Source organism: Onychomys torridus, chromosome 14 (assembly GCF_903995425.1).
Source record: "Onychomys torridus chromosome 14, mOncTor1.1, whole genome shotgun sequence".
In the NCBI taxonomy this organism is placed as follows: domain Eukaryota; kingdom Metazoa; phylum Chordata; class Mammalia; order Rodentia; family Cricetidae; genus Onychomys; species Onychomys torridus.
The window spans coordinates 4,214,331-4,227,696 of NC_050456.1; the positions used below are offsets into that span (position 1 = coordinate 4,214,331).

A 13,366-nucleotide genomic window follows, 5' to 3' on the forward strand; every position below is an offset into this window, starting at 1 on the left:
TGAATAGAAATGCTGACGTTCCACAGCACTGTAGGGTGACTAAGCTGGGCTGAAGAAAGGCAAGCCTCTGCAGACATCTGTACATTCACATTTCACCATCTAAGACAAGCATTAAAATGCCAACAGGAAATCAAATCTGGTAGAAATGTCTAATATGTTGCTGCGTGTCAGCAGAGTTCGTCTCAGCTAATCTGCATAGTTAGCCCTATAACAGACTCAGTGTGTGTGTAGGAATGAAAAGAGACAATATGTCTGCACAGGCAACACCCAGGCCAACATGTGCATGAAGGATGATAATCTAGTCTTGTTCTCACAGAAACCCCTGCCTTCAACAAGCCATTCACGGTACTGACTTCATGCATTTGGGAACACCTGTGAAACTTAAGATAATTGTATTATTTATGTAGTAACTGAATTCTGATATGTTTCAATTCTTTAAGGCTCCTCACTTCCCCCCACAACAACAAAAAAAAAAAGGTCAAAGGGCAAGATGGACAAAGAAATCAATAGCAGATAAGAACTATCTGAAGATAGGATTTTTTAATAATGATTTTAAATATGTTCAGTATACCAGCAAACACGGTCCATAATCTGAAATATGGACAAGCATAGCAAACAACGATGCTGGTGGTAGGATGATGGTAGAGGCAGTAGAGTCAGTGACCGAGATACAGATGACCCAACTTTAAATGGCTCACTAGGAAAGAAGAAGACAAAAATGAAGAAACTAGAAAGTGTATGAAAGCCCAGCTCACTCGAGGGAGATGGGAAGGGAGACAGAGAGCGAGAGCGAGCGAGCAAGCGAGCGAGAGAGAGAGAGAGAGAGAGAGAGAGAGGTAAAACCTAGTTTTGGTAAAGTGGTGAGTAAGGCCAGGCCTCCAGATTAAATAGGACATGATGAAAAGACAAATCAGACAGGGACTGATTGAGGGTGACATAAAACATGGCTGGTCACTTGGGAAAAGAAGGAAAGCAACATGACGAAATGAGTGGCAGTCTTTGAAGTACTAAGTACTTCTCACTTCTTCCATCCGCTAATGACAAAATCAAATAACAGCCTGCCAGTCCAAAAGAAGTCATAATACCGAATAAATGAGCAAATGGTTGCAAGACAAGGCGTTAGTTATCATTGGGCATGCACGCTCCACCAACCAATGAGACTAATGATTAAAACCAAATGAAGTAAACTCAAGTCTTTGCCCCCCACTGGGTAGGGTACACTGCTGTTGCTCAGACACATGTGGCAACTAGCTATGGTATTGGGACAGAAGGCCCACAGGAGAGAGTGGATGCCCAGAACTGCAACAGGAGCAGTGCAGGAGTGAAGAGATCTACAGAGCGCGGACAAAGCCAGTTAGAACATTTACTAAGCACTTCTCATGTGTGAGTCAGTGTATTAACCATTAAGACAAAATAAGCCCTGCCCTTGTGGACTCACAGTGCAATAAGAAACAATAACATCTGAACAGCTGGTAGGTCAAGCAACATTTTTTAGGCATCAGCTGTAAGAAATATACTCCGTGCTGTGAAAGGCAATAAAAACTGGGTGTGCTCTCTGACCTCAAAGTTAGAGTCTAGTAGATGCTCCCAAAGGAAGAGCATGATGCAAAATACGTTAATGTTAGTAAATTAAGCACAAATCCTTGAGTCAGATGTGAAATTCTTTCTTCATCTTGGGTTTTTATTGAGATGTAACCTAGAGAGAGAACTTAATCTGTCTTCACTAACTTCTGAATGGGACTTGAAAGAAGACAGTGCTACAGAGCAGGCATTCTACTGTTCCCGTCAGTGTTTGCACTTGCACTAGATAAAGGCAGCCTGGGTCTGGCTGGCCTGCCATCTAAGCGCAGAGAAAGATGGTTACAAGTTCAAGGCCGTTTTGGACTACCTGGGTGAGTGGCAGGCCAGCCAGGGTGAGGCACTGTGTCAAGCCACACACAGATGCCTGATCAGAGGGAAGGCGAGGTGAATCCAGCGTCCTGCACGAAGAAGGTCAGCCTGTCAGCATCCTGTGCCATACTGTGCTCAGTCACCACTTCTCCGTTCAGTCTCTACCCCAGCTACTCTTCATTCTGGCCATCTCTGAATGTGCTTTGCTCATTGAAACAGAATCCAGTATCTCCACAGTGTTAATCACATTTTTCAAAAGAACAACAAGAAAACTTACAGCATCTTCAGTGGGCTTTGCATTAAAATTAACATGTTTGTTGGTGGAATTTAATCTCAGACACATATGGAATCTGATTACCCTGAACCAGCAAACAGGGCCTGGAAGTCAATAACAGGTATTTGTTTGGAAACCACTGTTGAGGGGATATTTTCTGCACTTTATACTGATGTGAAATACAGAGAGGATTAAACAGAAACAGGATCTGAGACTCCACCTGCACCCCACACCCAACACTGGCGGACTGGTTTCAATGGTCCACATCTCTTGTCACATAGCTTAGCGCTCTCTCTTTTCATCTTGCCAGTTCTGTGGCATTTAATATTTGTTCACTGAGTTTGGGTTTTAATAATTCCTAAAATCTATAAACAAAAGCATTACATTTTATGTCACCACATACTTAACTGGAATGCTTAATAAAAATAATAATTAGTAGACTGGGCAAAATCAGCACATAATTCCTGTGGTATTTTGTTTGGATAGCAAGTATAACCTGTGCCCTTTCCATCAAGGTATGGTCAGGGAGGGGTCATAGCTCTGGAGAGAGCCATGACAAAGTACAGAGGCCACAAGTGCATGTGTAAATTGCCCAGTACATTAAATATATGGCTACATTTCAAAAGTATGAGAATGCTGTGTTCCAGACCCCAAATAAGTAAGTAAGTAAGTAAATAAAATGAGTAAATAATTTCTTCATGCAGTAGCTTCTACCATAGGTTTTAATAATTAATACTACAATTGAATTTCTAATCCTTCGAGAAGCCCAGATGTCGTTGTAAAATCATATTAGGAATCCAAAGAAGAGTGAGGTGAGGAGAACCTGCTGTGACCAGAGGATTTGTCACGAAAAAGATGGATCACACATTGAGCCCATAAGCAAAGCAAAGCAGAAGGAGCTCAGCTTCCTAAAGACTGCAGTGCCCCAGCAAGGCCACAAAGGAGCAAAGGTTGAATTTGGCTACAAAACAAGGACTTGGTATCTCTGATGAGATGAGAAGGGAAACAGAGAACAAGCCATCCAGTCCTCTAATTGCAGGAGGGAAACTCAGCTTGTAACTGTGTGCTGCTTACATGACATAATCCCAGGAAAATGAGTGGTAGGACTGGCCTTGGAAATGCCCAGCACCAGAAACAAAACAGTTGGGTATTTTACATGTTGATTAATTCCCTCAGTCTGGCTGTTCCCAACTCTCTAAAATTCAAGCCACTTGCTAACACCAACAGTTTACCATGCAAAGGTGCGAAGGGTAAGCTCTGGGTCTAGTCAGGGAACAAAACAGAGGCAAGCAGAGAGCTGAGGCTTTTAGAGTCCTATCTCTAAATAAAAAGCTACAACTCACATAGAGAAACAAGTTTGTTTCCTGGTTTTCTGAGTCCTACTTGGGAATAGGATATTGTTCTCCTCTCCAGTTGAGCTGAGAGTGACTCACAGTTCCTCTTTGTAAGCCATAGTGTTCAACACCGTAGTGTTCAACAAGGGTAGACACATGGACCCAGGTGAAACAATCACAATGTTCCGCCTATCTGTCCTCCATGGAATGCTCCTGACCTAACACAGTCCAACCTGGGAATTTTCTTGGAATATTCAGTTTTAAATGTTTGTAGTTTGACTAAAATATTCAGGGAACTCTTAATGACTTCTCAAGTGTATTGGGGTATACAGCATCACTCTGTAAAATTAACAGAAATTAGATGAGATTTCCGGGGTCCCACACAAGCTTGTATTTTACAGGGAAGCAGGAAGGGGATCTGGGCCAATGATTCTGATCAATGGAACAAGAGCCATTTAAAGGAGAGATTTAAGTACATAAAATAGAAGAAAGGGGCAGAATATCTATGAATAGAATTCGGAGGCACCACAGAGTAGAAAGGAGGGCCGAGTAATAGAAGAACAAAGAAAGGATACCTCAATAGACTTTTCAAGTAGATCAAAACAGTGGCATCTGAAAAAGCTGTAGAAAGAACCCTATGGCCAAAGAGGTGGTGAGAATTCATAATGTCCCCTGATTTAACTTAATAGTAGAAATCTACATACAGAAGAGAAAATGGACTCAGAGCTTTTGATTTTCACCAAAATGGAAAGTTCAAATAAAAATGCACAGCCTCCACCTCTTCTCACTTTTAGATCTAAAAGAGACCTATAATCCATGCTTCCTGCTGGGAAAATAAAAGGAAGCATGATGCAGCGTTCGCTCTCACTGCTACTTTGGCCAGCTAGCATCTTCCAGTGTGCAGTTCTCTCAAGGTGAGCAGTTACAGCGGAGACACTTCAATGTGTACATGAACAGCTCCCCCCTCCCCAGCCCGCCGGAGACTGCACTTACTGCTGTGAGTACAGAATGTGAGCAGAGACTATGGCTCTGAAATCAGACCGGCATTCAATTTCTGATGCCTCCCATAGTCGAGTGACCCTGGGCAAGGTAGTTACCCTTTCAAAGTCTTCCTTTCCCTGGGGATGGGGAAGGAAGCAGCAGAGGGGAAATGTGGACCAGGCTGCCAAAGGGGAGGTCTGGACTTGATCAAATTGTCCCAGGAAAGTGTTTAGAGAATAGGATGTGTTCTATAGGCCAAAGTCCCCACATAGCATCCCATTATCTTAGGGCCACAGACAATAGTACTGTGATTCTGAGTGGCCTTGAGTCTGCTTTCAGCAGACAGAACTGGAAGGCGATGCTGTGGGGCTCCAAAGTCACAGTGCTGGAACCTTGAAAGCAATGGTGGACCCAATCCCTTAAAAGTCTTCTGCATGTGAAACAACAGTTCAAGTGAATTAAATCAAGTCTTAGGCTAATGCATGCTAGCAATTAAAGAAAATGTCCATTATGTCTCACCATGATCATTCCACTGTGGGGCTTCACAACCAACACTGTCCTAAACCCCAAAAGAGCTCTCTTCCAAGGGACTTTCACAACTCCAGTCAGATAGCCGAAGCTGGTTAGATTTAAACACTCTATTAAACAACTGTTCATTCTTTGATTTTTTTTCTTTTTCTTTCCCTCAGCAATAAAAATATGTCATTCTTTTTGGCCATAATAACTGAACCTCATGTGTGTGTGTGTGTGTGTGTGTGTGTGTGTGTGTGTGTGTGTGTGTGTGTACAGAGAATCCTCTCTTATGTGACAAAACATAACTCCCCTTACAAAAGCTGGGGTGTGGGCAGCAGCAAAAAATATTTCACAGGATCAGTTCTGAAACAGTATTTTGAGCTTTGCTCCTGAGGTAGTGGCTACTCAGCCAGGTCTACTCACTGTACTAGAGATTTTATAAGCCAGACAATGTGGCAGACACATCCTAAGGTGACCTCCAATGAGTCATGCCTTTGTTCAGTGGTCTACTTTAAATATAAGTGGAACCAACAGAATGTAGCAAAGGTGATTATGTCACTCTGCTGACTGTATTATATATTGGTTTTATTTATTTATTCATTTATTTATATATATATATATATATATATATATGTGTGTGTGTGTGTGTGCATGTATATATACACATATATGCATACACACACACACACACACACACACACATATATATATATATATATATATATATATATATATAGAGAGAGAGAGAGAGAGAGAGAGAGAGAGAGAGAGCGTGTGCGTGTAAAGGCTGGAGAGATGACTCTGTAGTTAAAACCAGAGGTTGTTCTTTCAGAGGAGCCAGGTTCAATTCCCAGAACCCATATGGTAGCTCACAACTGTCTGTAACTCCAGTTCCAGGGGATCCAAAACCCTGACACGGACATACATGCAGGCAAATCATCAGTAAAAATAAATTAATTATTTGCATATATATATGGAAAAGGCAAAGTAGCATACCATACCATATCATATCCTCTGTTCTACCCAAGTAGAGCAATGGAGACTCAGGAAGTAAGCTGCCACGTTGTACCAGTGCCTATAGGGGGCTCCTTAGCAAAGGACTACACTACCAGCAGCTTCCAAGAGCTCAGAGAGGCTGGTGCTGACAGTCAGGAAAAAATGGAAACCTCAGTCCTACCGGCACAGGAAGACAATAATGCTACCAGTACACAGGAAGCTGGAGGCTGATCACCCCCCATCGAGCATCTGACGGAAATGCAGTTCTGACCAGGTCCTGATGTGACACTGAATTAGAGGGCCTCGTTGAGCTGTGTGAAATGTGAGTTGTTTTAAGATGATAAATTCATTGCAATGAGTTAAGCAGCAATAGCAAATGAAAACAATCAATATTCTCTAATAAATTTATTTAGTACTTAAATTAACTGACATTAGTGTTCATGACTAGCTACTAAATACTTTGAGTACTACATAATCTATCCAAACCTTACCTTTCTTGAAAATTCCACTTATCACTATTCCCCAGGAGCTGGTCCACACTCACTCACCTCCTTCATGCAACATCTTCTGTACAAATAAGAAGAAAGGACCATCTCTGGAAGCATCAGCACCCATCATCTTTAGAACATCCTGCTGTACTCTGCCTACTGCATCATACAACAGGTAAGAAATTTCCTCTCTTTGAAGCTGTAAACCAAATTCATTACAGTCAACAAAAAAATCATCAAATTTCCCCCTGTACTTCATATTGAAAAATCATTTAGGCGAGCTTCTGTGATGCATGCAATTGGAAGAAAGGCTAGTAAAAATATATTAACTTAACAGAGAGTGTCTGGTACTGTCTTCTTAGTTGAAAAAACCAAACAAACCTAGAATTGTTTTCAACAAATACGTATGAGCTTACATAAGACTTCGTTTTCTACAAAACTGCAATGCTTTCCTCAGCATCCTGGCTGATACATTTCATTTCAGAATCCAGAAGCACAATAGCACATGTCTATCTATCACCCTGGGTACTACAAGTCATGTGGGCAATTATCTTGAAAATCCTGTTGAGATTTGATAGAGGGAACACAGTAGAATGAAGAAAAAGATGGACAAATTGCTGTGTATTTTCTTTCAATAACATCTATTTATTAAGATGCAAAGTCGACACAGAATAAAAATAATGAGATTTTCACAATCATCAGACTGTAAGTTCTGTCAAAGCTTCAGACCTATGGGGGGAGCACACACCCTTGATACACATATCACATGATCCCTGACCAACATCTATCTCTGGAGTGGGTGTTCCATTACTGACTTCTAGAATACTGTTCCTTCACAAAAGTCACATCAAGAGGTCTCTTGCTGCTGATTCTCAGGATGACAAGTGAGCTGATAAACACCAGGGAGCAGGGAGCGTTGATTAGAGAATTAAGAGTCTGAGGTTCATAAAGCAAGGCCAAATGAAGTCAGAGCAAGACGTGAGCTATGGAGTACCTGCAAGAATGCATGCCACTTCGAGAAGCGGAGATTGCTTATCTGTGTTCAAATGGTGGTAAGACCCTGGTTTTCCAACAGCAGGAACCTATCCATAGTGACTATAACAAGGGCCCCAAAAATCTATTCCACATGCAGCACCGAGGCTTGAGAGTATAGGAACATGTGAACCTCTGACATTGTCACAGCAGCTTGCTCTTGTGATTAACAATATGACAAACACATACTGTCCTTGGTGTCCCAAGGTGCCAGCTGGAGTTTATCCATTTTCCTGCCATCCTCTTTCAAAAACCTAACTCATTTTTAAATATCAAGAAATCTCAGAGTTATAATAACAACCTGGAAACAGTTATATGTATCTGTGAGTGTGTATAATAAAATTAATAAGTATGCTATACTCACTGGAGGAAAGGGCTTTAAGCAGTAAAAGTCCCCACCAACTTAAACATAAATATAAAAAGCCACATTTGGATGTAATCACACAAAAAATGTCCATAGCTTCACTCTTTCACTAATGAGAAGGTACAGATGCTGCATACAGAAGGATTTTATCATGTCCATATGTTTCTCGAATGACTCTCCTTGCTAGCTACTTCTCCATATCTCATTTAAGAATAACATACACATTCCCCTCTGAGAGGGTGTAAAGTATAACATGTTGTTATGTTTAAACAATTCAAGAAAATCATCCTAATAAAAAATGAAGCCCATATAAATGTAATAACCTTAGGTGAAAATATTAAGGTTATGAATTATGACTATCATTAAAGAAGTTCACTTTTTATCTTGCAGTTAGTCTTAAGATTTAAAATTCCTTAAACCCTCAGGGAGAAGCTAATCTATAGTGCTCACTATAGAGTGTGTGTGTGTGTGTGTGTGTGTGTGTGTGTGTGTGTATGCAGTAATTACAAACAGTGAAAGAAACTTCATGAAGAAAGTCTATAATAAAATAGTTTAGTCACAAACAGTAATAATCATAAAAATCACCTAAGTTTCAGAAGCATTATCATCATTTTTACAGACAATGCTGGTTTATATGACAGTCCTGGGCCAAAGTTAGTCTGAGTTTCCAATAAAGGCAGCTCAATAGGCTGAATTTCAGAGGGAAAGGAACAGAAAGATTGAAGTAAAAAGAAATCTGCTTCCTGTCTATACACTAGTACCTCATTTCAAACTCTTACCTTCCTCCAGCACGCCTAAACTGTCCACTCTATAGTGAGATCATCAACCCAGGAGCAAACCAGGGATCACAACTCTCTCCCCATAGCTGGTAGCCCACCAAAAGTCGGCTCAGGATCCCAACATACATGCACCTGTTTGCTAACTGGAACCATATCTAAGGACCCTAGCTTTGCCCCAATGCTTCTCACCTTACCTGTTCTTTCTGAAATAGAATGTTGTTCGTAAGCATTTAAACACGAAGAGTTTCCAGAACGCACATCAATGACTTGATGTCTACATGATTAAATTGGTTCAAACTGGAACAGTGGTTTAAAAGGATAAGAAAAACTATTTAACCTTGGTAAAAGGCAAATATATAAAACAACAAATTTTCAGTTTATATAATAAACATCCAAAGTACCAAAGAGCAGTTCAGAGGTATCTCTTTCCAGACATGATTTTTGAATTGCCCTCATTTATTAACTACAACTTCTTCTGTGCTGTTACTAATTACAGAATTAAAAAGATTTCTGGGGCATCAGAAAATAACATCTAGACCTTTTCAAATGTCAAACGACCTCGGGTTGTTTTTTTCTGTAACATGGGTTCATGTGATCTTACTCCATTTTCCTGGACTTCAATAATTCCTACAAGGTTTGGATTATGCTCCGAGGGCTGGGAGTTCCTAATCACTACTCTATAAGCTGTCTCAGCCCACCAAAAATACTCAGTTGCATAAGCGGTATACCACTGGGGAAGGTGCTTAACTCTTCACCTCTTTTCTGGCATGAGCTCAACTTTTTAAGCCCTTTGTATCTCACTTCCTTAATATGCCTAGTCGTGAGATATGTGCATGTATCAACACTGCACTTCTCACAGGTTTCAAAAGGCTACAGTTAATCTGAAAGTTCTCTTAGGGGAAACACATACACCTTCCCGACAGGGAAAACAAGCATAACAGATTTTCCTGAAATAAGAGCATAGGAAACTCACAGAGACTTCTTTCAAGACCACATCACATGAACTGCAAAGCCACCGGTGCCTTGGATCTGCAGGGCAGCTTGGTCCCACTCTGTCTCACACAGAAACACAGGCCTCTGACACCAGCGCCTCTCACTGCCGCCTACAAGTGGGTGATGTCCTCAGAGCCAGCTACCAGCTAAGCAATAAGGGATCAGGGAACGCCCCCCTGTCCTCTCTGTATCCATCCCCAATGCGACACCCCCAATTTACCTTCACAAGATTACGATTCATCACTCTCCTTCACTGGGCGCTGCACTGCTTCATCTCCCATCCTCCAACAGGAACTTTTCTGCAGACCCAGTATTCTGACGTTCTGACTTGGAACTGAAGTGCCCCTCCAAACATCAAAGGTACCCCACTAAGTATTTCTCCCCTCAAGCAACACGTTGGCAGTACAAACTTTTCATCATGGCTTGGATCCGACAGGAATCGGGTGTGTGTTTTTTCGAGAAGGCCGAGGTAAAATCTGGCCAGCGACCCTCACCTCGGCTTGCCTAGCCGAGTGTCAGGGTCTTCACCAAAAAACACCACCCAGCACCCAACTTCTGACAATGGTACCCACCAAGCTCCGGGCTGCAAGATGCAAAGCAAGTGGTGTGGAAGTCCCGGCAGAGATGCTGCCAGCACAGGAAGCCCGACAAGGAATGCCGCGGCGCACCCGGAGCACGCGTGGCCCCCAATTCCCAGGGCTTTCCCGGGCAGCACCAGACCCGGCTGCGGTGCCACTCACCTCGGTCCGCTCCCGCCGAGGCTGTGCGCCCTCCTCCGCCCCACGTCGGCGATCCCCTAACTTCGTCCCCTTCTCCAAACAGCCATCTTCCGCAGCGCAGGAGGGAATGGAGAGGCAGGAGGCCGAGCGGGGAGGGAAAGTTGCCGGCCGGGCGCGGCGGGGCGCAGGCGGCGGGGGCGCGCTAGGCTGGGGCTCTGCGCGCCGTGCGGGAGGCGGGCGGCGGCGAGCTGCGCCGAGCGGGCGGCGCGCGGAGGACGGGCTAAAAATAGCGCGTGCTGGGGAGGGGCGCGAGGGGGACCGGGGTGGGAGGGAGACCGCGGGGCCGGGCCCGAGCCCCGGCGAGGCTGGGCGGGGCGGACCGGGGAGGCGGCGGGGCCGCGGAGCCCGGCTGCAGGGACACCTGGGGGTGCGGCGCGGCGGGCGCGGGAAGGACGCTCGCGGGCAGCAGGGGAGGGGCCTGGGGGGGAGACGGGAGAGCTGGGGACCGCAGGGTGAAGCTCCGGGACCGGGAAGCCGGGCTGAGGCGGAAGGCGCCAGGTGACAGGCGGTCGGCCCCCGGCCGGTGCGGAGGAGGAGCGCGGCCCCGGCCTCGCCCTGCGCGCCCTCCAGCCCCGGCCGCTCAGGTGCGAGCCCGGCCGACGGCGCAGACCGCAGGGAACCCAGCACCCGAGCGTCGCGCACGGCCCCACACCCGCCTGGCGCTTCACCAGCGGGAGAATTTTAAAGAAAATGCTCCTGTGTTTGGGTGTTGTGTTGCTGTTGTTGATGAAGGGCCAAATGGGAAATGTGAGGAAATACGGTGATGGAAGTATGATTTAGGTTTGCCGCGTTTGAAGGCGGCACACACACACAGAGTAGCAGCGCTCTGGAACCCGCCCTGGCAGAAAGGAGACACTGGTGGGTTCGGGAATTGCCTAGAGGGCGTCTTCGGTGGTTAGTATTTTACCTTGGGGATTGAAAAAGAAATTACAGCTATAACTTGTCTATACTAGTATTCCTAATGTCTGTAAATCGCTTTATAAAGTAGGCAACACTGAATATTTTATTAAAAAAGGCTAATCCTGAGTATGTTTTTCTAACGCTAACAGCTGCTCACTCAAAAAAGGCTAATAATAAAACGGTGGTCTGAAGACCAATTAAAAACAAGTGTATACATGTCCGTTTATGGTTTTCCTCTGTGTCAGCTAAAACACAGGTTGCACACACGCAAAGAACCAGAGAGACCTAACCCAGTGCCCTCATTTTCAGCTCAGGGACCCAGCACCATGAGAGCAACATGATTTGTGCAAGATCTGGCAGTAGCAGTATTCTCTGAAACTGACTACCAATTCCACAAGGCCAGGACAACTTGAGGGCCGTACATTCTGTGTGCTGAAAGATGATTCAGCATTTGTCGTGGATTTAACTATGTGATAGTAGATGTGCCACCTCACTTTGCCCCAAACATAAATTCATACTCCGGGCGTGGGAGTGGTCAGCTGCCTGTATATCTGAAAAAGAAAAGAAAGGGGTGAAGAGATAGTGAAGGATGGAGAGTTGGGGGTGAGGGGTAAAAAAAAAAGTCCCTCTCCTGATGTTGTCTTCAGGTGGCTTGGCTTCACGTCTATGCTAGAAAGCCTGCTAAAGAGTCTTGATAGTGGGTCCACAGGGGTGAAACCACATTGGCTGACCCATTTCAGAGATGCTTCTCCATCTAGGAGCCAGATAGACATACCTAGTGACTTTCCACAACTTGCCTTTCAAAATGGAGTCTTTTCTGGAACTGTCAAGGGTCCAGGCTTTCTTTTTCTTTCTGTTTCGATTTGCTTACCAACCACCAACTTTAGAGAAACAATTCGATCATCTCTCAAGAAGGACTTTCTAGAGAAGCATGACTGAAATGCATAAATCTAAAATTTCTAGGAGTTCAGTGGTCATATGAAATAGACCTTTGTGTAAAAGTGTGGACAGGAAATTTGAAATAAAATTTGCTCTTACATTTTGGGGAGATCTCTTTTGACTTTGGTTAATTCCCACATAACACATAGCACATAGCAGACAGCTTTCTTCTTCACCGTTCTAGTAGACGCTTCAGGGCCAAGTCAGAGGAAAGCCTTGCTGGCTGCTATGGCTGATTCACATTTTAAGTTACAGTTCATCAGAAAATATTACAATTCCTTTGAATAGTTCATGCTCTCTGTTCAAGCCTATACTATACTCTTTGTGATTCTGTATTATTATTTTATTTTGGTTTCATTTTCTCCTCAACCAAGTTCTAGAAAGGTGGGATAATTCCTTTTTATTTCCAGTGTTTTTAAATAGGCTTTATATTTTTTTACAATATTTAACATTTATTATTTGAGATGTCATACATGCATGTATTTGATCATATATCTCCCCTCCCTCCTGCAGCTCTTTCCAAATGCCCCCATGTCCTTCCCAGTTTCATTCCATCCCTTTTCCTCTCTTGCATTCTTGCTTTTTTTCTTTTTCTTTCTTTATCTTTTATTTTTCTTTTTTAATTTTTTTCTTTTACATCCCAACCACAGTTCCCCTCCCTCCTCTCCTTCCAATCCTTCTCTGCCCACTTCCCCTCTGTCCCCTCCATTCACTCCGCCCTTTCCATGCAGGAAAGAGCAGTTCTCCCATGGATATCAACAAAACATGGCGTATCAAGTTGTACCTCCCTAATCTTAAGGCTGTGCAAGGCAACCTAGTATGAGGAATAGGGTCCCAAAAGCCAGTAAAGGAGTCAGAGGCAGCACTGTTCCCACTGTCAGGAGTCCCACTGTAAGACCAAGCTACGCAACTGTCACATATATACAGAGGGCCTAGGTCAGTCCCATGCAGGCTCCCTGGTTGTTGGTTCACTCAGTCTCCATGAGCCCCTATGAGCCCTGGTTAGTTGATTCTGTGAGTTTTCTTGTATCCTGGACCCCACTGGGTCCTACAATCCTTCCTCTCCCTCTTCTGCAGGATTTCCTGAGCTCTGCCATCCACCAG

General features: G+C 44.0%; 1 protein-coding gene across 10 annotated transcripts in view; it reads right to left on the reverse strand.

The window, feature by feature from the left end:
- Positions 1-10,545, reverse strand: part of Hdac9 (histone deacetylase 9) — an 893,084-nt gene extending 882,539 nt beyond the window's left edge. For all 10 annotated transcript variants that reach the window (XR_004946518.1, XM_036205789.1, XM_036205785.1 and 7 more), the window contains exon 1: positions 10,385-10,545. The gene's annotated coding sequence lies outside the window, so the exon portion shown is untranslated. The remainder of the gene's footprint in view (positions 1-10,384) is intronic.
- Between the last annotated feature and the right edge of the window lie 2,821 nt (positions 10,546-13,366).